This window comes from Carassius gibelio, chromosome B23, assembly GCF_023724105.1.
Source record: "Carassius gibelio isolate Cgi1373 ecotype wild population from Czech Republic chromosome B23, carGib1.2-hapl.c, whole genome shotgun sequence".
NCBI classification, from domain to species: Eukaryota; Metazoa; Chordata; class Actinopteri; order Cypriniformes; family Cyprinidae; genus Carassius; species Carassius gibelio.
Window position 1 is genome coordinate 20,117,588 of NC_068418.1, and position 25,982 is coordinate 20,143,569.

At 39.7% G+C, this 25,982-nt stretch overlaps 1 protein-coding gene across 1 annotated transcript in view; it reads right to left on the reverse strand.

Annotated features, from left to right (window-relative positions):
* The window catches only part of LOC128011457 (plexin-A2), a 198,170-nt gene extending 173,023 nt beyond the window's left edge, over positions 1–25,147 (reverse strand). Inside the window, exon 1 of the mRNA XM_052593893.1 lies at positions 24,654–25,147. The gene's annotated coding sequence lies outside the window, so the exon portion shown is untranslated. The remainder of the gene's footprint in view (positions 1–24,653) is intronic.
* Between the last annotated feature and the right edge of the window lie 835 nt (positions 25,148–25,982).

A 25,982-nucleotide genomic window follows, 5' to 3' on the forward strand; every position in this document is an offset into this window, starting at 1 on the left:
ATGCTCTCCTCAATTTTCTGATTCAACTGTACATGTCAATAAGCTTTTTGCTCGAGCTGAACTTTTTCAACATGCATCACGCATTCGCGGCAATCACATCACACAATTTGCGTCATTCGTATCACTCTACGCATCTTTGCATTGACCTCACGGGAATATTTAAGTTCGCTTTTGGTGTGTACACACGATAACTATCTTGTTAAATAGTAAAAAATGGTTTGTAAAAAAAAATGGTTTGGTTGTAAATCCCATATCATGTTGACTTTAAGAGGCTAGTAGGCTTTAAATCAATGATGTCACATTTTCTTGGCCAGCCTGTTTCTTATTACCATATATACTCAAAAAGTAGAAGAAGCCTATAATTCCAAGGCCAATTTTAAGGGAGGAATTGCATCAGGATGCCCATTAGTAAACCGTGTATTCATTATGTAAATGTCAAAACCACTAAAAGGCGCAGTCCTAATTAGCACGACTCTAGTGTTGAACTTTTGTACTGTACGGTCAGCTACACAATGTGCATGCTAGATGATTCGATCCTCAGGCAACTTTTTAGAGACCAGTTTCCCTGCTATTATCTCGGTCTGTCTCTCACCAGGACACTGAGTGATACAGTCTGACTGAAGCATATCAAAGTCTATTAAATCCCTCACACATTGTGATTTCCCACAGAAAACGACATGTCAACATGACATCAGAATTAGCAGCCGTCAGCAGGCGCTCTTATCCCCGAATGCAAACAAGGGTGTGCGGATCTAATCTCTGCCTTTCACCCACAACCTGCTGCGACATCCCAGCATCCTCCACACTTCCACTCTGTGAAAATAAACTCCCTCTTCTGCTCCCTACACAGTCCCGCGACTCCGCTGAGGGGAGATTATAATATTATTGTTATTCTAATGCATTTTGTTCTCCCTCCCACAGTCGCCTACTCCTCGGCTAACAAACACAGACATGCACACAAACAGTAGCTTGTTCTAAATCACACACTTCTTTACATGCACTCCAACAGTATCTCGGCCTCACACCTATTACCACGACTGGCAATCTGCTTAAGGATTTACACACACACACACACATACAGGAAGTACTTCTCATCAGAGCTGTCTGTCAAGCTTGGCACAGGTTTCTATTAAGGCTTATTTCCATAAATCTGAATTGTAAAGGGCGGCAGTGGGAGACGGGGAGCCCTCGGAAAGACACGAGACACAAACGGAAAATGTCACCAGAGGCCACGGGATTCAGATCTACCTCCCTTGGCTTTGCGGTTTTGAATTTAATTAAGCGCTTTGATTGACGCAACGCTCATTTATCAATCAGGAAGCTCAGTGTTCGCTTTTCAGTCTGTGAGTTTTGAAAGTCAACATTACAGTGAGGAGTTGCACATGAAAGAGCGAGTGAAATCTGATGCTGTCTTTTCAGAATTTTCTTCTTTCAGCTCAATTGTTTCCATCAGAAGATGTTTATTTGCAGGACGGTTGAAAACTGTAACCAGATTTATTCAAGATGTGACTGACACCAGATCCAAAAAAAAAAAAAAATCCACAAAAAAGAAACATTTCCCACATTAATCAGCCACGAACGCAACAAGCATTGAAAAGTTTCTTTGCTCACATGGTTTCTATTTCTGTCATGTCATATTTAGTTTCCCCGCCCACAGCGAAAGCTCATTGGTCCAAAATCCTGGATCAAATATTTCTAGGCTTTGAGATTTCACTGCACAACATTTTTGTTTTAAGGAAGGGGAAAAACATGGGCACATTACAGTCTACAGAACTGAAAAAAACAAAACAAAAACAGTCTACAAAACAAAAGTTCACAAACCATGTTTGACTCAAATAAACAAATGAACAAATACATCAAATAAGTATGAATGAATGAAAAAACATAATTGTAAAAATATTCATAAACTATACAATTAAAAATAGAATTTAAAATATGTATTAAAAGTGAATTAAAACAAACATAAATATTAAATGAATTAATAAATGATGTATAATTAAACATAAAAATAAATAAAACAAATATAATAACAAAAAAGTAAAACACAAAGAATGTCAAAGAATTAAAAAACATAAAATATTAATTCTAAAACAAACAAATAAATCAATCAATAAATACAAACAAACTTTCAGCTTTAAAGGTCCCGTTCTTCGTGATCACGTTTCATACTTTAGTTAGTGTGTAATGTTGATGTTAGAGTATAAATAATATCTGTAAAATTATAAAGCTCAAAGTTCAATGCCAAGCAAGATATTTTATTTAACAGAATTTGCCTACATCGAACGGCCCGTTTGGACTACATCCCTCTACTTCCTTCATTAATGACGTCACTAGAAAGTTTTTTGGACTAACCTCCATCCAGAAGAATACCTAAAGAATGGGGGCGTGGTCTTGTTGCGCTCCGACGGAGAAGAGGAAGAGTTGCGTTTGAAGAGTGTGTTTGTCGCCATGTCGTCGAAACGCTGTTATTTTCATCTCAGAGTCCAAATCACCTTTGTTTGGGCTTCCCAGGGACAGAGCAAGATTGCCAGGTTTTCAAAACAAATCCTGCCCACTTGCTTCTCAAAACTAGCCCAATTGCGTTTCCAGGAGGGCAACTTGTGCTAAGCTGCTGTCGAATCACGACACAGGAACCGCTGGCCCAATCAGAACTCGTTACGTATTTCTGAAGGAGCCCGTTTTTACGACAGTGAAAACAGAGGTATACAGATAAGTGAATTGTGTGAAAAATATTGGGGTTTTTTACACGCGAAACATGAACACATGTTATACTGCAAACTATAAACACAATCAAAGCTTCAAAAAAGCATGAAAAACAGGACCTTTAACATCCTTTAACTTTTATGGAGGTAGAGTCATTGCTGATTCAACATCACATTGTATTAATAATGAACAAAGCAACATAGTGTTTTAGTACTTTATAAACTACTGTGAAAGCATTAGTTTCTGATCTCTCCAAAGTAATCTCTAATCTTCAAAAATATATTTGCCCTGAAATTCTTTTGAAATCACTACAAACAAAGTCTCTCTATCCAACTGTTATTTGCCCCTTCATTTCCATCTCTCACATTCCAGGGTCAAGTCGCGGGTGTTAGGACAGAGCGAGAGCAGTATTAGGTGTCCTGCAGCTGAAAGGAGGACGGGAGAGATTTGCCGGGTGCTGGATTACGTAAACAGCAGCGCTCCCAGCTGTGAGAAGGGAACATTAAGCTCTCTCAGGCCCACATCCTAACACCCCAGACTGGGGTCAGTTTAAAACCAAAGCCTCACACTGCCAAAAGTCAGCCACAGATTTAGCCAATCAGCTAAATCACATCTGAACCCACAGCCAATCAGATCGCAGCACAGCGAAAGAGCGCTACTATCTAATAATCAGCCTAAATCATTCTCAAACGCCACTGAAGCTGGCTGCTTAACACAAATACACCCCTACTTATCTCCCATTTAGAAAACACAATGAAATCTGATCAAATCCTCAGAACAGACTCAAAGAAGTCGAAGAGCGAATTTAACCTTCATGTGGATTATGCCACAGAGTGGATTTCTCCCAAAGGAGTTCCTCAGCTTTGGATCAGTGTATAAATGTGCGTGTCTCTGGGTTTTGGCTGGCAGGGAGACGGGGCCGTATGAGGCTCTAGCACCCAAGAGAGAGGGAGAGGCAGCAGAGGCCCAGCTATTCATTACTCCAGCTGGGCAACAACCCGTTACAACAGCAGTCACAACTCCAAAAACTGGCACCCACACACAGACTATTATCTGGGGCAGATTTACACGGCCTGGCACGGAGAACTAAAAAAAAAGAAAGTCAGTGAGATTGAGAAAGAGGAAGCGAGGATGATTTACAGTGTTTGTGGAAAAAACGGCATAAATAGATGGACAGCAATGCTACAGAGAATACCAAACTGCATAATATTACTTCAATCTGCCGCCGTGATGCGCGGCTCTCAAATCCGACGCATTACATAAGATATTCAGGGAAATGAGAGGCAACCTGTCAGAATAATCCACTCCATTCTGCTCCAACTGTTTCAAATAAGAGCTCGCCAATGGGATCCAGCGTGCTAATCACACAGCGGCTGTATGCACAGCCACTCAGAGCTACCACCTGGCTACTCCACACACAGCAGGAAGCACAGCTAGCGCCGGCGAGGTTTAAGCACACACTCCCCCCGCAGTGATGGCAGGGCGACAGGGACGCCACATGCAGAAAATGACACTTGTGTATGTGTGTGCGCATTTCAAGCAAATGTGACAGTCTTGAATTAGTAGCGGTCAAGTGATGGCATTATCCATCTTATTGGAAATTATTCAACAAATAAATAAATGGGAATGAATTAACTGGTAGAGTGCCATGTGATTATTATGATGAGAAGTATCTATCTATCTATCTATCTATCTATCTATCTATCTATCTGTCTATCTATCTACCTATCCACTCCAGCCTAGATTCAAACCATTGTCCAGCCCACAACCTTGGAACTGAAGGTTCAACATAATCAACACAGGTACAAGAAGAGGTTTCAGTTATGAGGTCCAATGGCAGGTAGTAGACCAGTGTCCATTTTACCTACTCTGCTTTATGCACTACTGCCTAATCAATCAGATGCAAATCCAATTAATGCAGTTGATGTGCATTAGAGCATTCCATAATGGCCAGTAGTAAAGGGGGCCACGATGTTCCTGGTTAATCTGTGACAGCTGAGCAAAAGTATACTACTCTTTCATAACACTTTTTGAGATAACTCACTTCCACGTAGCTTAACAAAACAATAAGGACAGCAGACAGCCTTTCAAATGTCATTCAGAAATATATTACAGACTCCTCCAGTCTATGCAAAAGCACAATGTACTTCCTGACCGCCAATACATGCGTGGGACCATTAACTACAGAAGTTTACGGTACAGACAGGGAAAGATTTGCAGCAGTTGATGTATTTTACACCATCATTGTTGTCGAGCACTTGAATAAATCATGTAAATGCTGCTGAAATAACTGCTTTGGTGTCGTAAATCTGTCTGTTAATTATAGTCTTATAGGGCTGTTACTGTGTATTGCTTTCTGTGCTCAGGCATGGAATGTTAGGAAGCCACATTGAAATGCTTTACTGTCTACGCAGGGATTGACAACTGTATGCAGTGTCACGGCAGTCAGCACTGGCCGGATCATCCGTCACGCTCTCCCCAGGCGTATAGACATCCTCTCTGTTGAATGTATACTGTCACTGAGCAGCTTTATTAATAAACAGAGGGTGCTCTCGATCCAGCAGCCCACTGATGTCTCTCAGTCAATGTCCATCCAAGGCATATCAGCTGATTTATCGCATCGGAAGTACAGGCATGGAGATATGCAATGAATCCCCATGATAGTGACTTCTTATCCTGGCTCAGTAAGTCAGGGACACTCTTTAAATCACAAAGTCAATTGACGAACCAGTGTGTTGGTCGTGGGAAGGTTGGACAATAAAAAACCAGGTTATGAACAATGAAGGGTATTGCTTTATATTTGAATCCCATCAAAAAACATGTCAGAGCCAAATTTTAACCCAAAATCAAAAGAAGTAATTTTGCCCCGTTCTAAAAAGGCCTTAATTTTATAAACTCTCAATTCTGAAAAAAGAAGATAAAAAAGAAAAAACTTGTAATTTAAATATAAGGGATTAGCATAATCATCTTAAAAATACCATAAATGGCAAAAAATGCTAATGATCCTAAAGTGAAATAAGCATTCAACATGTTTTCTTGAGATTGGCCCTTAAACATATTTATATCAATGATGGCTGAGGGGAAAAAAGATCCTATCACAATGCATAAAATCTAGTTTTTCCTGTGCCAAAGATTGCAAACTGCAGCACTCAGGGGTGCAAGATTAAAAATAAATGTGATCAAGCTTACAGATTACAGCCTCAGCATTTATTTTTATAGGCGACGTTTGAACTTAAGCCCATTCAGCTCTTATTTGTTCACATTTACATGTAATTAAGAGTTTCTGCGTGACAATTACATCTGTGAAACAGGCACAAAATACATAATAAACACATTGCTGAGCTATTCATCAGTAAACAGAGCTCAAATCTTTATTGATCAAAACTCGGGCATTATTAGCCCTGCTGAGAGAGCGTCTGTAATACAGGGTCACATCATAAGAGTCCAGCTGCTTGTTTACGGTTTATTTATGCATTTATATGGATTTAATTCACCAGTCGACTCCAGGCCCTCTCCACACGCTTGCCGTGTTACACCAAGAAAGGAAGCTGCTGTGATTTAAGGGCCGATTTCTCCCAGAGCTCATAGAGTGAGTTTACACTACCGCAAATGCAATCAAACGTAAGTGAAAAGCTTCTCGTGCCACGAGCTACAATAAGCACGTAACTTTGAGGCAGAAAGATTGAAGGGCTTTGCAATGAGTGAAATGATACCTTTTCTCTCTGCCATCTCATCCACTTGATCTTGATACACACCGAATAAGTGTTAAATGCGTCTGAGATTCTATTTCACTGCTTTACGGTTACCATCCTGCACACAGACACCTTAAAATCTCATTTAGCACATACAGGACCCATTTCGTCAGTCTATTACATTAGGCAAGGCCTGAGCTTCTCCAAAGTGCTATTGCTCTCTCCGTCATCCTCTTGTACTCTTCCAGCAACCACAGTTTCCACAACAAAGGCCATAATTTCATCAGGGGTGATAAAAACTGAGCGAATCAAGACGGCGGCTTGTTACTTAGCTTAATATCTGCCTGCATCGTGGCAATAAGGGAACAGCACTGCCTGTATTAGCTAGTGAAGACTTACAGGCCTTTTACAGAAGCACTGAGAGTGTCTGGTGGGGCTTTATATCTCTCTAAATATATCTCCTTTTCCTCTTGCCCTTCAGACAGACATCCTTTCCGAGGATGTACACCGTGAAGCCCAGCCTGACGTGATCGCTTTTAGGTTGGCTGCAGAGACAGAGACGCTGCTGCTTCAAATGAATTCATTCAGATGACAGGCAGATGACTGGGACAGCTAGACTTCACATGGGTATGAATAAATGAAAGCAATTAGTAGACTGGTTAAGTACCACATGGCGGAAGCAGGTCAAAAGCTACCAGATCGGAAGGAAAATGCACTGTCTGAGCGACCATCGGGTCTTATATGAATCTTACTCGTTGCATTTAACGGCTATTGTTACTTACATCCAGGTGGGTTTTCAAATATCATGGAAAATGGGATTCTAAAATAGACGTAGTTCAAATTACATAAGGTGCATACCAAATTCATCAGCGATTATGAATGCAATATTGCGTAGCTTGTCAGCGAACTACAGCTCTGTCTATTAAGTGCCTCTCCATTTGAAAGCAGGTGATGGACATTTACGGCTAATCACAGAACCGGCTTTACTAACGAGACACGCGTGACAATCGCATGCGATTAATCGTGGAGCCCTAATGTGTTGTTTCCTTCTGTCAAAACAACTGCAAGAAATATACCTTTCCGAGTGCCGTAAATATTCTTTTTCCAAAGTTTGCGTGCCTATAACTCAAGAAGTAAAGATATCACAATAAGATTAGATTCTAGTTCGTAATAACTCTCAATCTCTCAATAACTTCATCACTCAGTTCCAGATATGGGACCTTAACGAGGCTCTATCCATTATTTTCTTTTTTATTATTACTTTAGAATAGGGATGTCTTCTACCCTTATGCATGATTGAGGTGTCCAAACTATTTCTAAAAGCAATTCGTGATTAGCCAAATCAAATTCCAATACTTGACAGCTTCATAGCTGGTGAGGCCAACAGCACAAGGAGCATGTCCATCTTCCGGCCCGAGAGAAAGGGAAAGATCAGTAATATTTTGAGTGCTTGGAAGTGCCAGCTTATTCATCCTGAACCCTGACAACCATGGTATCTAGCCAGCGGAAATGCTGAGTCACTGCTCTCCAGAACGCTCAGAGTTCAGTGCCCAGAGGAAGGCATGTGAAGTGGAAAATAAGAAGCCTGCTTCCTGTAGGCCAAACACCTCGTGAGTTCTGGCATCATGTGACCCTTGATCTTTGTAGAGGTCACTTCCTTTTGCACAGACTACCAGCAAGACCCATTCAATGTCAGAGTTTCAAGACAAATGAACATTTAAAATGTAGACTGCAACTTTTGTAGGCCACTAAATCCCCAAAAGATGAATTGTATATTTTAAGAAAAACACAAGTCAATTCTCTCAGGCGTTCTTTGGAGTGCTCAACGAGGGCAGCGGAGAACCATGCTGATATTCCATTCTTCACAAATGTGAAAATGAAAATCGAGCTGCAGAGGAGCTGCGGAGAGTAGTGAATGTCACACTGACCTACAACAACGGATGAAGAATTTTGTGTCACGATACTAACACCAAAGCACTTTTTCCACTGAGGCATGAATCTAGAACACCAGGCCAGGTGTGAGAGATCAGGCTTTATAACAAATGCACCAGATGAAACATGAATAGGCACGGCACTGAACAATGGAGGAGAGGAAGCCAGTACTGATGCCCAGAAAAGAGCAGGGAGAGATGCTAAAAGGCTAAAGCCACTTTGATTTCATGCCCTTGGTTTCAAAGGCACTGCCCATCACGCTAAGTGCCAAAAAGGAGTTGCTAGCTTCCATCTCATCCACTCTCTCTCATCTTTTATTAGCAATTCCTTTCTTCCTGTGCTTCTTTCTATGTGAGCATCTTGGACAGAGTGGGGGGGGGGGGGGTTGACTTGTGGTTGGGGGTTGATGGAATTCTACAGTATCAGTCCATGCATTCCCTGAGAATCAAGCCCATGACTTTGATGCTGCTAGCCAAAATGCTTTACTTTTTGAAGAACTACATGAATGCCATTGCATTGTACTTTTACATTTAGTCATTAAAAAGACTGTTTTATCACCACATACTGTAGTATCACCTAGTTTTACTTCTGTGTACAAATACATAACTGCTCACATAGAAAGAAGCACAGGAAGAAACAAGCTCGTAATCATGACTACATTATAAGTTGGAAATAGGATGTTTTTTTTTTAACTGCTACTATGTAAATGGAACACTGCTGTAAAATGCACCTAATTTGTTTTATTTGCAAATCAAATGTTATCTCACTTTTGTTCATATAGCAGTAGTCCTACTTTTAAATGAAAAGAAAGTGCACAATACACTACTTCTGAACGCATTATTAGTTTTAAGCATAACAATGCGATTAATTGCAATTAACTGCAATTAATCACAGACAATAATGCGATTAATCGTGATTTTAAAAAAATATCGTTGCCCAGCACTAAGACTAACAAATCCATACATACATGTATAAACAAACAAATATATAAAAATAGAGTATTTAATATTTTTAGGCAATTTGTACAACTTAAAATTTTAAGCAATTATTTAAATAAATGAGAAACTAAAATAGTCTTAAAAATCTAAAGCTAATTAGATAATTTTTTATATATTTTATTAACTCCTATTTGTTCTGTAGGAATGACCCCACCATAGCTCTACATGAATGAACATATGTTAATGAAACATACATACTGGCAGCATCACATGCTCATACACAGGCATACATCAGAAGAGCAGGCATTGACATTCAGAGCAGGGACTTTCTAGACCCAGCCCATGTGAACAGAATAGTAATAGAATTATACTACTAAGTAGACCATATGCAACACACACAAATCCTTTGGGACTAGCATTGAGGTGTGAGCCTCAGGGTCATGCTGTTTGTAAGCAGTTCAGGCACCAGTTCTGGACAATCCGTATTGGTCATGGTCTCAAACCTGAATGGCTACAGCCATCTAAAATACTTCATTTGCGCCTCTGACTCTATCCCTCTCAGAGTCGATTCGGAACAGATGAAAGGGTGTTTTTTTTTCTCCTCTCAAATGCAACAGACGCTCCTTGGGCATTAAGTTTCATCAAAGACTAATCTGTGTGTGAATGATGATTCAAATTAGCATCTGTTTCAGCTGGGCAAGAGGGAGCGGCTGAACCCAAAGCTATTTGAGGAAATAAGAAAAAAGAGAAAGAGAGAGAGAGTAAGCCAGAAAGAGATGGAAATATAGAAGGATCTGACACTAAATGGGACCAGAAACTTTTGCAAATCTGTAATGATTTATGATGTGCCATCCCTGCCAATCACACCAAGTTCAAACAGAGATACTGCAGAGCGATTTACATAGCTGAAGTTGAAGATGAATCTGAATTACAGGAAAAATAATTTAATGAATGGCGATGAATTCTGGGAAATTTAGTGCTCTTTCAACCTGGACAATAAAAGCTGTGCACCCATCTGTTCATCCATCCATCTATTCATCCATCTATTCATCCATCCATCCATCCATCCATCCATCCATCTATCTATCTATCTATCTATCTATCTATCTATCTATCTATCTATCTATCTATCTATCTATCTATCTATCTATCTATCTATCTATCCATATTTCTCTACCCATCCACTTATCCATCCATTTCTCTCTGTCTATACATTCATCCGTATATATACCCATACATCCACATACACATCCATCCATCATCCCTCTCTCTCAGTCTCTTCATCCATCCATCTATATACCCTTACGAAAGGAAAATATATTTACCAATATATTTCTTAAAATATATTGTGATATATTGTAATATATTATTTTCCCTTTTTATTTCTAATATTTTATATATTTGAATACATTTAATAATATATTGATGACACATATATTATATAATATATTGCAAAATATACAAATGATTGCCGCTTTCAATATATTGCAATATATTGGAAAAAAAAATAATATATATAAGAATATATGCCTAATATATTTCATGATATTTTCCAATATACTGCAATATATTTTTGTTTCATAAGGGTATCCATCCATCCATCCATCCATCTCTCTCTCTCTCTCTCTCTCTCTCTCTCTCTCTCTATCTGTCTATACTGTATTTCCATCCATATCTCTCTACACATCCACATCTCCATCCATCTCTTTCTCTCACTCTCTCTATAACCATCCATTCATCCACTATCCATTTCTCTCTGTCTATCCATCTATCCACATATCCAACGATCTATCCATCCTTTCATCTATCTGTAACTTCTTGGCTACGCAAGCCAATATTCAAATACTGTCTTGATAAACTTTTCTTGTTAAAGGTTTATAGTTACAGCAAATTCTTTGAATGTCACTCATTTAAATTAAACCAAATTAAATTTGCAACTTTAATTTAAATTCAATTCAAATTCAAATTGGAACTTAAGAGGCATTCCAACTCAATTCCAAATAGAATTCTCAATGAAGATTCTGAATGGACTTCTTCCTTGAAAGCTATTCTGTTGCAGGCTATGTGAGTCAGCAGACAGCTAATACATCCAACCACAATTTAACAAGTCACTTCATGGAGACAAGAGGCTTACAGATTTGTGTGTCATTAGCAAACACAAAAACAGGGCAAGAACTTCACCCATGGAATCTACTGTAGCTTTTGATGTGCAGTAGAGGGTGGAGGTTAAAGAAAAATGATGTTTGAAACTACATCAGGCAAAACAAAACAGGTCAATGTTAGAGCATGGGCAATGCATTCAAAAACCAAGGAAGTGACGGCTAATATCAAGCTACATTAATCAGGGAGGGAGACAAGGAAGTAAAATTGCTGATCATTGCTGTTTTTTTTACCAGGTGTTGACAGAAATTATTTGCGTTGACAATCGGAAATGACTTTTAGTACAAGAATATACTTGAGTTTCTGACTAGGCATCTCTCCAGAGAAGGTGACTTATCTAGCCTGATCTTAGCATGGCAGCGTGCCAGTCATACTCAGTGATTGGTATGTGAAACAGTAAGCCACTTCTTCCGTCCTGTGAGAACGGTCACGCCAATGCCATGCCCTGTCCGTCAAACTTCCCCTGAGCGTAACTAATATAATGCCCGTTTCCTTCTTGCTCCCTTCCTCTTCCCATCTGACTCACTTTTGGCAGGAACAATCAGAGAGGTCTTATTCACATTCCTTCTTTCTTGTTTCCCCTTTCAAGCCTTATTTTGTACTGCCAACGGATACTGTCAGTCAAAGAGTCACCACTGACTTGTAAAAAACATAGAAAGTAACCAGATCCCAGCTACTATGACCATCACTTATTACCTTGTGAAAGGGCTGAGGAATTTGCACAACTTTCACATTTCATCATTATAAACCTCACCAAGAATTCCCCCGGAGTAACTGGTATTAAGTGACTTACTAAATGACACAATAGTGAAGATGGCTCATTCTTGAAGAAGCCAGACCAGAAACCTTATAGTTATCAGTTCTGAGTTCTCATATCCAAAATAATGATATCTGCATGAGTAACACAGATGAGGTGTTGAAACTGAAATGCAATCAGAAAATCCAGAGAAAACTACAATCTGGAATGTTTTACCATTGCATGGCATCATTTTAAAGCAAAACAGTTTATGATTATATGGATAAATATAATTGTAATAAAAGAAATCAGCTTGTTGTTGCTTAATTTTACTAAACAAATTTAGTTAAAAATAGAATTGAGGTTCAGTAAAACTTTTTACTAAATGGAATTAATGCATGTGATGGCAAAGCTGAACTTTAGTCATTACTTCAGTCGTAAGTGTCACATGATCCTTCAGAAATCATTCTAATAAAATTATTTTGATGCTCAAACAACATTTCTTATTTTTGTTCAATGTAATGTGTCTTTGCCAAATAAAAGTATACAGGTGCATCTCAATAAATTAAAATGTTGTGGAAAAGTTCATTTAAGTAATTCAACTCAAATTGTCACCAGACACTGTTTTTCCTAATGAAAGTTGTTCAGTTGCTTTGACGCAATGTATTTTTTTTAAAGCGCTATATAAATAAAGGTGACTTGACTTGACTTGACTTGACTTGAACCCCATAAAGAATCTGAGAAAATGAGAAACAAGACACCAAACAATGCAGATGAGCTGAAGGCCACTGTCAAAGAACGATTTTCACAATTTGAGTTGATTACTGAAAGTAATGAACTTCTCCACAACATTCAAATTTATTGAGATGCAATTGTAAATTGCTTTCAAATTACATATATGCACTATTAACAAATTCATGCAATGCATATAGCAACATACATATTTCTAGCAAATGAAAAACCTTGTAGTATTCAATCCACATAGTTGCTTCACAGTAATATACATCCTACACACAAGATGAGACACAAAGACCTCACAATGAAGCACTGACTCAGAGGAAGATCTCCCACTCCGCACTGAGAAAGTACCCACGAAAGTGCAAAACAAATCAAAACTTTTAGCTGGTGAAAAATGTCACTGTTTCACGTAGGTGGACACGAAAGCATCAGAGAAGGATTTGAATGTGGAGCGATATCTTGAAGACTCGAGGGGGATTGATAGGCTGTTACCCGCAGTATGACGGGCAGTGTACATCACCACCGATCTTACAGTGATATCTACATTCATTTAATTCATCCACTTATCACAGCGTGCAACAGTGATGATGGACACAAACATGATCGGTTATCCCCACTAGATTCTCTTTAAACACTGTTAGAACATCAAGGAGTTTGAGGCCGATAGCCGGTCACGGTATACTGATGAGGTCATCAGACGGAGTTATGCCATATTCTGAGGTGTTTCTGCAAGGATCTTACCTAGGTGAAGATCTTTTATTCTGAGAGAGAGCAAAGCATAGTAGCCCTGTGATTTGAAGCAGACTGACTCGGTGTGGAAAGCCTTAGGCCAGTTGGCTAGACAGAAGCATGAATTCACAAGAACCCAGTGACGGCTGCACACTTGGACACCTTGGGCTTCATTTTACTGATCCAACATCAATGGAAAGACAATCAGAGACCTGCTTTTCATTCTAAGAAGGACAGGTGTGTGCGTCTCTGGTCATTAATGCAGACATGCTGGGCATCTGCCAAAGTCCTGCAAAGATCATTATGTGATGCAACCAGCCAGAAAAAGCTTGACAGCAGAGGGCATGGCTGTATCGACACCGCAGCACCAACATCCACACGCAACTCCACCCAACAACTCGTACGCATGAACACATAAGCTAGCTTGTAGCCACAAACACTTCATTCCTCCACCCCACTGAGCAAACAAAAGAAGGAACAGAGGAACGAAGGAGGGACAGTGTTTAGGAGGGGTGGAAAGCTGTCTGCTACAAGCTGTTAATTGTCAGGTAGAAACGAAATGAGTAAACAAACAAACAATATAAAGCGCATTCATTTTTAATTTGGGCTCTCTAAAACTGTACTGTGGCATGCTTGCTTTCGACAAAATTCTTCAACAAAGCCTTTAATTGACAGATTCGTTCTCTGATGCATAATAATGATAGGCAAAGATAATGAAATATTTATCGCCTCCAGGAACAGCAGCTCTGCCTTTTTCGAGTCTGTTGCATAACTGGAGTATTTCCAAAACAGTTGATGGGGGACCAATGCAATGAGCATATGAGGTGGGTGGTTGAGCTCAGTTCACCTCTGAACCCTTGCCCGTGGCAATGAGTGCCATCTTCAACTCAGCTGAAGGTTAGAAACTTCATCTCGAATGTGTTCGCGAGCAGTTAAGATGCCTCGGGTTACTGCCAAAAACATACTAAACAATTCAACCAAAAAGCCTCTAAAACGCCTGCGGTAATGGGAACGTTTCTGCAAAGTTGTATGTTTTCAGACTTCATCAGGCTGTTTTATCTGAAACGTTCATGGAAAATATGATTCCTCACTAGATGACCACCAGGGTTGTGCGCCCTGGTGAAAATTTGAACTGAATTTTAATTAACATCAACAAAACACCATGATTCAAATTTGAACGCATAGAAGTAAAATTTCTGGTGCCAATTTTCAGTGCTGTACTTTGACCAACGGCGTCTACCTATCAGCAAACACCTTAGCAACCCCCTAGCAACCACACAGAACACCCTAGCAACTGTTTGATGCCATGGGAACATCCTAGCAACAATAAAATCAATATGAATGACCCATTATGTGTCATTGGTGTATGCAAAATGACATATTGCAGTAAAGAGTACAAGGAAACAGGATAACCAATAAAAAAAAAACAGGACAGGATTTGGTTTTATTTATCAGGAATGGTTTATCTATCTGCATTTTTTTTTACAATGAAAGATAGTTAAAAACAGTTTATTACCTTATAAAACTGTAAATGGTTTATCATTGGATAATTGTTAGGGATGCATGATAAATCTCTATATGTGTGTGATTTCCCATGGAACAGCATTTACTACACAGAGCTGTTCACTGACAAACTGCGCCAAACCACAATCATATTTTCCTATTGTTTTGCGCAGCTTGTCAGCTTGTCTCTGTGTAGTAAATGCTGCTCCATGTAAAATCATGCACGTGTAGAGATTTACCACTGATTACAGAACCGGCATTACTGACAAGATGTGCATTAAATATAGGGTGATGTTTATCGTGCATCCCCTAATAATTGTATTATAAAATACAGTAAAATCTGTGTTTTTGAAGTGCAAACTAGGAATTACCATATAACTTATGGAGAAAAAATGCCAAAAGGACACTGACATAAGATTATATTTTATATGAATACTTTGTTTCTTTTCATTTTTATTATCAGTAAATGTGGAAGGTACTGCCGCTCCACAGTATAGAGTCCTTGTGATCACGAATCTCAAAACGTGAAAGTGAAAGCAAAATAAGAGCGCGCAAATGAAAGCAGTTTCAATACTGGCTCCCTGATCCCCGCAATTTGTATACAGTCGGCTATTCTTACCCAGTGATATAATTGCGAGAAAAAGTATTTAAATATAATTTTATTCTCATAGGCTATTTAAACCCTTTAAAATTTCCTTTGCACATTTCACATTTCAGCTTAACATTGTGATGTCTGTCAGCCTTCGGTTTTAGGCTTTTGTGTTTTACATTCTGTTCATGTTCATTGCATTATTTAAGGGACTAGAGTACTTGAGTCTCTCTGAGTACTAGCCCTGTCACTTGGTATATAATACAATTATTTAACTTGTTAAGTTGCAAAATATACAGCAACCACCATGTCATCCTGTAATCATTTTTACAGTGTAACTTCAGAGGCAGAGCAAATTTCCTGTGAATAACAAGCACCAATTAGCGGACAATCAGATCAAGAAGGTGTATTAAGAAAGTAAATAGTGTCCATTTTGGTTTATGTCGACTTCAAAGTTGAGGAAAGCCCCAGGAAATGGCCAACAGCTAGATAACCTGTGATCTGTTGAGCTTACACAAGTGCTGATATGAAGTGTTCATAAAAGCTGGACTCAGATCAGTATGAGAGCACCGCGCTGAGTAAACACCCAGCTGACACCATTACATCACAGTGACAGAGTGTCACAGATTCCACGCTTTCACTACTTGTGTGGCAGGCATTAAACAGCATTAACCCATAATCCTAAACTGCTACAGATGCAGACTTGAGCCGCTATTCATTCACAGCAGAGAACCTGCCCAGACCCCCCTTCCATTATCCCTCTCTTCCTCACTCCCCCAGTCCCTCCCCAACCCCCATCGGCAGGACAGTAGCTTCAGCGCAGTCATATTTAATCAACATCTCGGCGGACAACACAGGGATCTGCCATCCTCTGTTGAGACTCTCTTTGCTGTAACACTTGGGATAATTGTCTTAGATACACTAATTCGACAGTCGCTCCCCTTAAACGCTCAAGAAAAGAAGCGTGGCTGACCTACATTGCTGTAGATCGGTGAATTATACATGATATCAACATTTGATTATTTATTTCCTGTAGTGTAATGCAAAAGATGAGTGCTCGTAATCGTGCTGTCTCAAACACAGAAAGCTGAAACATTGGGAAGGTTTGACAAGGCGGGAATCGCACCATGACATCTCTGTTGTACATTAGCAAGCCAAAAAAGATAAGGAAACTGTTAACATGCTACAAGATATTTATGTGCTGTACGACACACAAACAAATGATTTATTTGACAGGAGAGCCGCCAAACTGAGAAAGGAAAACAGTGATTGTTCATTGTTATCATGATTCCGGACCGATTAGTACATGCTCAAACTTCCCCAAAGGTCAGATCTCTGGTCTAATCAATTGCTCGTGCACCCAGTGACCTTGAAATGACTCGATATTTTCCAGTTTCATCGTGACTATCACCTTTAAAGTACAAGCTATCTAACAAGATAGCTAACTGCTATAAAGAGGTTACCTGTAAGCATCCATCAAATATCCAAAATAAAGATAAAAAGGAACACTAAAATGCTGAGGAACAAATGGAACACTGCCCATAATGGGTGTTCCAATTCTGTGGAAATTCACTGTGCTTTCTGTGTGGGCCTTATCAATGTTTCTTCTCTATGTGAAGTAGACATTTGAAGTAACTAGCAAGAACTCAAGGAACCTTTGAATTCAATGTGGCTGCTACCGAAGCCAAAGATTTCAAACAGAATGCTGAGCATAAGGGAGAACTTCTCAGTCCAGAACACTTTTCCCACTCCGAGTCGCTCCTTCGGTATGACCCTCTGTTCTCGTTCTAAGTATGGATACTTCTTGTTTTCAAAGGAGCGTGTCCAATACTCCTGGCACCAGCCGGGCCTTCTGTGAATGTGCTTGCACAAACCAGTTATGATCATGGGTACACAAAGATGGCATGTGTCATATTTTTTTACTTTGGAAGTTGAGAGTTTCATCAACTTTCATCATCACTTTCAGTTTGTTTTGCTCTGTGCTGTGGAAAGTGTTTATCTTCTTGAGTTCCCTTCTCTCCTGCCTCTGTCTCTCTCTCTCACTCTTTCCGAGGAGCCTTGTTTGCTATCAGGCTCAGGAATGAATTTGGGAGGCTTATCGGTGCTCTTTTCCCAGCTGAGGCGGAGAGGATGTGTTAAGGCGTCTGCCTCCTGACAGGAAAGAGGAGCTATCTCTCCTGATAAGGCCATGGCTGACTTGAGAATTGTAACAAAGCAGACAGCATGGATGCAGGTGGGTACACGTCAGAGTACGTGCATAAGCCCGCAGCCAAAAATCCCAGACAGTTAAAAGGAGGTTAAAAGCAATTATATTCCCAAAGGAATTATTCCCACCAGTGCACCACTGAGAGGCTGGAAAAGGTGTGATTTGAATGCACACTGCTCTTGAATCAAGCAGAAAAAAATGAGAGATTTGGAAAGAAAAGTCAATGCAACACTGAATATGACAACTTCCGAGTAAATGACAAAACCAAGGACTAGAGCTTCCAGTCATCAGGGGGCAGTGTGCATATCCACAGCATATGAACCTTGGGTAACCCTTGTCTACCTGCCCGTGACCTTTACTTCTTTCTTCTGAGGGACATTAAAAAATGTCTCAGCATTTTCAGTTGGTTTGGACCCCAATGACTTTCATTCTTTATACAAAAACAGCTCTGCAGGGGAAAACATTTTTTTACTTTGGAACTTAAGGAAGATAAAAAGATTTTTGGCTGCACTGCCCTTTAAAAATTTAATTTTTATTATATTGTCATTTACCAGACATTAAAAAAGATTCACTGTATGGCAATTACACGGCTAGTGACCATTCCAATAAACAAGACCAGTACTGTAAGCAATTATTCCAATACTGATAGTCATCCATCCATTTACATTTAACAGACGTTGTTATCCAAAATCACTTACAGTGCATTCAGGCTATTTTATTTTTTTTACCAGTATGTGTGTTCCCTGGGAATTGACCCCACAACCTTTTGTGCTGCTAATGCAATGCTTCACCACTGAGCCACAGGAACATGATAGGATGAAGTTATATCTCACATACAAATTACGGACCCAACTTGTGTAGCGCATTTTTTATTTTTATTTTGTCTAGCACGTCTGTGGTGGAATCTCAAGTACCGGTTTAGCAAAGACAACATGAGGGGTTGTGGTTAAGGGAGGGAAATTATTAGCAGTTTGTGGAAGGCACAAAAGGCTTGCGTAAGCATACCGTGTCTCCTTTCAGACACCGTGTAGAAAATCAGCATTAGCATTTTCAAGGTTTAACATACTGATTTGATGTAACCATACAATCAGCCTACAATTCAGTGACAAAACAAACAGAAGCACTACAGTCCTTATATTATTACTGTTATTGCTGAAATGGGCGGTCTTCGCATGCTGTGAAATATGGCATGCATGTGGCGGGAAGGATTATATACACAGAAGAATTATAGAGTTTCAGAGTAGTACCACAAAGAGCGAACCTCAAATGTGCAAGGAACCTGTTGTGCATAAGCTGCTAATGTGTTCCACGCAGAAGACAGATTGAGGCTTTGAAACATGGCTGTCCTATAGAAGTGTGTCATGAAGGCAATTCCATTAACATCTTAATAAAAGCAGCCTGGGCCCAAGAGAGCCTGGAGGCTCTGACTAACGCTTTCAGTCAATGGCTTTGGATGAAAGAGTAACAGAGGGCCGCAGAGTGCAGGAACTTTGTGGCAGTATTTTTCAGGGACAGTTACTCTTCCCAAAGGACAGGCCTCTAAGTTTGTATGCTCCCCATCATGGTCCACTTGCTCCATTCCCTTTGCAATTTTCATTTACTGTCCTTCTTCCCATCTGCTGGATTGAAGATCTAAACAAAAGCTTTTGTTTTCCACAAGCTGGCGGCTACAGGGGGAGAGAAGGAGAAAGGGGAGTGCTGGGTTTAATTGGAGAACTCTTGCCTCTTATGACCAGGCACACAGCAACATGTGTCTTGCACTCTCGATCGTTCTCTATCCCTGTCCACACACACACACACACACAAAGTTTTTTCTCTGCCTTATTTAAGTAGTTTCTATCTGACCAAAGTCTCAAGAGGCAAAACTCCATCATGAAGACCAGATAAAACTTAGCACACACACGGCCCAAAAATACAAAAAGCCTCAGCCATCCCAAACCAAAGCATCTCACATAATAACAACTTTACATAAAACCACCTTCACCCCGTTACCCTCAAAAAGTTCTCTCTCTGAACAGCATGCATTTATCGGCCCCCTCATTAAAAGGCAGCTGAGGGTCTGAGTTTGTATTGGAGAGATGGGAGGCAATTGATTTTTGTTTCTGTGTTTTGATTTGCTCATACGAAAGCACTACTTCAGATAGTCGAAAGCAAAAATGGTTTTAACAAGCTACTAGTAGCAATACCAGTGTTTCAGATGATCAAAGTCCAAAAAAAGACAAACAAACAGATTAAAACAAATGCCTTAAGAACAGTTCACCCAAAAATGAAAATTCTATCATCATTTATTCACCCTCATGTTGTTCCAATTCTGTGGAAAACAAAAGCTGTTATTTCTGAATCATATATCTGTGCTTGTATTGGCCATTAAATGAGTCCCTATTGTTTTAGTCCTTACAGAAACAATGTTATACAGGTTTGTAATAACTCAAAGATGAATCATTTTGGAGTGAAAATGCCCCTTTTTACAGATTTTTCTGAGAACATGGGTTTCCATTCTTAAAATGTTTTGCATAAAACTGGCAGCATTCTCAGAATCTCCGTCACCTGTGCATGATTGACCCATCCTATTCTCTTTCCCACACTCTGGAGCTGTAAATGCATCAACACCCACAATTCTCTGTGACCAATCTGGACACTGGCACCTTCCAAGCGAGAGTCTGTCCACCAACTGTTCAAGGGTAATTAGCTGCAGCAGAAAACACAGGCCAAATTACAGTGTCTCCGAACGCCAGGTCACCGTATCAACCCCATGTATAATCCACCAATGCTGAAGACAAATCATCTCACCAGATTGTTTACATCCTCATAAAAGATGTACAGAGATAGACTACCTATTTGGTAGACCAGTGCACACCATTTTCTACGTACACTGAATCTGCATTCTGTTTCCAAATGTCAATGTCACAGGATAATTGTAATGGGTACTACATCTAGCTTCACTTTGTTCTCTTGGACACATTTACACATACACCTAAAACAGGCTTTAAGCAAGCAAGATGGGTCAAGAGTGATAGCGATCTTTGTTGTGACAGTTGGACAGTAGAGAGCCGTAGATAAACAGCCGAGCGGCAATGCTACAAAAGAGAATGCAAGATCAATGAGTGAAAGCAAACAAACGTTTGGATACACACGCTAATACATGAATCTAGCATAGAGGAAGCAGATGAACTCTCTCGACAAGAGCCCATCCTGCAGGGCATAAGCGTGTGAGAGTCTGTCTGTGTGCATGAGCAGTGGGGGGACGTTGGAATGCCTTGCATTGCAAACACAGCCCTCTGAATGCATTTGTACTGTTCACTCATTAAGAAATAGGTCAAGGATTCCGCCTGCATGCACCGCGACTTGTCAAAATCTCTTAAGCTAAACGGGGCAAGCCCGTATGCCACCATTGGAGAAGAAAAGAGGGGGTTCTCTCGAGGTGTAGTGCACGCTGGTGACACAGCATGCAACTAAAACGAGCATAGGCTTATGTATGACACACCAACCTCAAATGCCCCTCTGCCTCTGGTTAAACCACTTTGGAATCATGGGCAGGTTCAGATATTGTGGTTTGTTGCTACAATGTAGTCATCAATAGGTGGCACTACTGAGCTACATGGTCCTACTCAAAGGTTGCTTGGGGGGCGGGGGGGGGGGGGGGGGGGGGGTTGGGTTTGTTTGCGACTATCCATCAAGCACTCATCCCAACGTTCACTCAAAGCCAGAGACAGAAGAGGAGCTCTCCTGAAAACACTAGATGCCTGGTGGACAATGGGAGAGATGAGTGATGAGATAGCACATACTTTAGGATCTTTACATTGCCGTTTTTACAGCTGCAGAGTCTCCTCTGAATGGACTGATAAGGTAATCTCACTGACCTCAAAATCCGAGCCAAGAAGATACAAGCATGTATCCAAATCGGCCCCCAAACTAACCCACTCGAGCATAGCATTTAACTGGGACAAGGAGGATAAGCACTCAGCATGGGTCTCTTGTGGCCACAACATTCAGATTCGACCCACAGCTTTCCCTCAAACGTATACATCTCTCTGAGAGCCAATGGCTATAGAGAGAGGAACAAACCCCCTTTAAGCACATAATACCCTCCAATTATCCTTCAGGAAACGTTTAATGCACCTGACTGACATAATCAAATTAATAGTATGCGACCCTACGTAAGAATGCTAGAGGCTTTTTGACAATCAGTATGAACATTCACATCCAATTTAGGATGTTCACGCTGTGAGTAAGGGAAAAAGACGGCCCTATATTCACTTTATGACTCTGATCAAACCACATGGAACCGGCGAGGTAAGAAAAAATGAGGTAGCAGGTAAAGTTGATGGGTGTGCATGCAGTGGAGACTTGTCCTCTCGGCTTTGTGTAGTTAACCTTATTGATTAAAGAGCCTGTGATCTAGAGATGCTCTACAGCTTTCTCTGTCTCTCAGCACCTCAAAGAGAACAAACTACAAAGTCACATAGTGAACAGAATGCAGCATACAAAATGTAATCATACTCTGCCATGCATAGGGGAGACAAACCTACATAAGTGACATTTAATGCTTTGAGATGAGCAATGTTTAAACCATTAGCGTACGGGACGCTATGCCGAGGGCCCTTAATGGCAATTATAGAAAGGTTAAATATGCCAATAAAAACATTTTAAATCTGCATAGAGTCAGCACAAATGACACTGTAATCATATCACAGGAAAAATGTATCAAAACATTGCATAACGGACCAAATACACAATGCATGCTGATTAACATGAAGGAGCAGCACTGTCTTTTCGAAAAAATGACTAAATTGGCAGAAGTAACATAACTTGTGCGAGACCAAGGCTTGATGAAAGCCACTTAAATGTGAAATATAAAGTGAGATATGACTTTATGGGATTACAACTAAATTGGCCAATCAGGGAGCCAAATATGCAGTCCTACTGAAAGGGTCCTAAAACAAAAGCTGAGTGAAGAGTGATTTACTTCAAATATAAAACATAGAAGCGTTTTTACAATATATATATATATATATATATATATATATATATATATATATATATATATATATATATATATATTTATTTATATATTTATTTATTTTTTACTAACTTAAAAGCATAACCATAGAAAATGAATATTTATCAAAAATACTCTTTATCATGACAACTTTTCAGGACAAACAGACAAAAGTGTTGAAATGTAAAAGGTTAACCGGCAAGGTTTGTTTTATTTTATTTTTTGCAGATTTTTTGCCTTATATTTTAGTATAGTTATCCAATAGTCAGCTATGTAAAATATATTTTAAACAAAACTCTTGATAATTCCCGTTCTTATGTTTAGTCGACGTACCGTCCGATACTGATCTTAAAGAAATGCGCTCGAGCAGCCTACTGTTGCTATGGTTACATCCTCTGGCGAACGCAATTTCTGTGAGAGTCTATTTAACGCACTGACGAACTTGTAACCTAACTTTTGGGGTTAGTAAAAGGTTACTTGCAAACGCAGTCGAAACACTGAAAAATACAACTTTTAAGACTTTCCTCTAAACTTCATTAAATTTCGTTGTTGTCTACTAGCAGCGCGCTCTTTCAGCTCGTGAATGAACCGTTTTCACCCTGCCGCCACGGCACGCCGTCTCAGGTCAAACCGCTGTTTCGCTTCAAGACGGAGATAAAAACGATGGTGTGAAGAGGTCACGCTCGAGATGAATTCACCTCATCTTCCCCACTGAAAGCGCCGTTTGATTGTGTTAGTCAGACCGATTAATATCATCCCTGTCCTTCATAGCAGATGCCAGTGATTCTCATGCAAATGCAGTCCGATTTTCTACTTAAAGATACATTTATTTTCTTTAGAGACGATGTCAGAGCCGTGTGTGAGGGGAAATTAAGATTTGTGAGTGCATCTGCTTTCCCAGTCCAGATGAACGGAGCCGAGTTTGAGGTAAAAGAGATGAATTATGACCACTCGGCTACAAGCAGTTTCACATTCTGAACGTGTATCAATTTCTTTGACAGTCCCAGAAAACTGAATATATGACGGGTTTCGTCCACTGAAGTCAGAGTCTATTAAAACGGACAGCGAGGAAGATTCAGTAGACGAGAATTCAAGATAAGATCGCAAGGAGATCGCGCAAAGTGAGGAGCATGAAGCATTAACTTTAAATTATCGTAAATTAAATCGACGAAATAAGGTTAATGGGTTATGAACGCGCGTATACAAGAGGAAGATTCAAGACCAGCATTGTTATTTGCATGTTTTCTTGCTTACACAAGAGTAATTTACAAACATTTTAATTTCATTTCCTATTCTGGTCTCTTGTGTGGGGAAAATAAGGAACGCAAAATCAAAATTTTGTCAAAATAAAATAAATGCCCAATCATTAGGCTATCACTTACAGCTTGCCTATTAAATTAAAAAAAAAAGTTGAAACTGACACTGACGATCAGCTTATCCTGTTTCTAAAGTGAATACGATATTTGGATGGTCAGCATCATCAACAGCAAATATTTCTACATTAAACAAAACCACCTATTTAAATCCCTTTATCCTAATTAAACTGCTCATAAAGCGCAACTTCTTTGCGATTCATTAGCAATTTCATCCCGATAACATGAATGGGCTGATTTCTCAACGCTTTGCTCTAGCACACCGCACGGAACACATTAGTATTCGTGGCCACATCTCGCGCGTAAAAGCATCTCAGGGCTGAAATGAATTCATGAAGCACGTTTGTCCACTCACCTACAATCCAGAAGAGAGCTGAGGATGGTATCTAATGTTCAGTTTAAAGATGCCTCTGCGTTCAGCTCAGTTTTGACAGATAGATCCACATCCGACTGAACGCCGAAGCCTCAAAGGTAGCACCTTCAAAAAAAAAAAAAAACAATTCCTCGAAGATTTCTTGTATGCAAGAAAACGATGAATGAACGGTCGCCGAGCGGCTTCAGGTAACTGATCTATGCAGCAAAATTCAACGCGTCGTCTGTCGATGCCGGATGATGGTCATTCACAAGCGCATATGCCAAGTGCACGGCACATTCCCCCAGTCTTTTGACACTGACAGCGGCTTGACATCACGCCTTTTCATCAGCAGTTCTCCGTTAGACCGTCATGCACGCGCTCATTGCTGTTCTGTGAAGGTTTTACGCGAGACTGGCACAGGCATCGAAGCCCAGCAGCGTTACAGTAGCAGCGCGTTTAAACCCAGCCCCCTGTGTTAGCACTCACTTACTGCCGGCTCTATTTGCATGTCGCATGTTTTAACTATTTCATGCACTCATCGATGATGGTCATTTAACAAACGCAGACTTAGGTGGTTAGAATGTACATTTGAACATTTAGGTTTTGAATAATTAAATACCATTGTAACTGTGCTCCCTGAATAGTGCAATAATACATGTCTCAAGAGTCTGTGTAGACTATATCTGGAACTACAATCTTTTTAATCTAATCTTTAATCTATCTAGCCGCAACTGCACTAATGAGATTCATTATTTAATCAAAATAGCTGTTCATGATAAACATTCGCGCTTGTGTGCAATCACATTTGGTAGCTACTGTAAAAATAGTGCAAATGTCAAAGAAGGATTCTGTGGCTCAATTTCTTAAAAATGACATACAGATATTTTCCTAATAAAGCATTAAAGTATGTTCAAAAACAGCATGAATGCAAATCTCAGGATTACGTTTTTGAACGTAAAGAACTTATGCAAATAAATAGTTTTTTTTTTTCTTTTCTTTTTTCTTTTTTTACAAAATGTAAAATCCATACACCGTTTTACATCTGCAAGTGTGAGGGAAGTGCTACTCCAGTAGTAATTTTACTAGACAGTGCCCTCTTTGGACAGAAGTATGCAATTACCTCATCTAAACCTAATCAACAGAGACATTGTAGCCTTTCGAATAGGGTATAATTTCATTTTATTGGAACAATTATGTGTCCACAGAATATTAGTACCTTTCAAAGCAATGAAAAAAATATGCTGAGTATTAAATAAACAAATGTTTAAAAATGTAAGATTTCACAATATTGTATTGCTTATTAAAATGACACATAAATGTATTAAATAT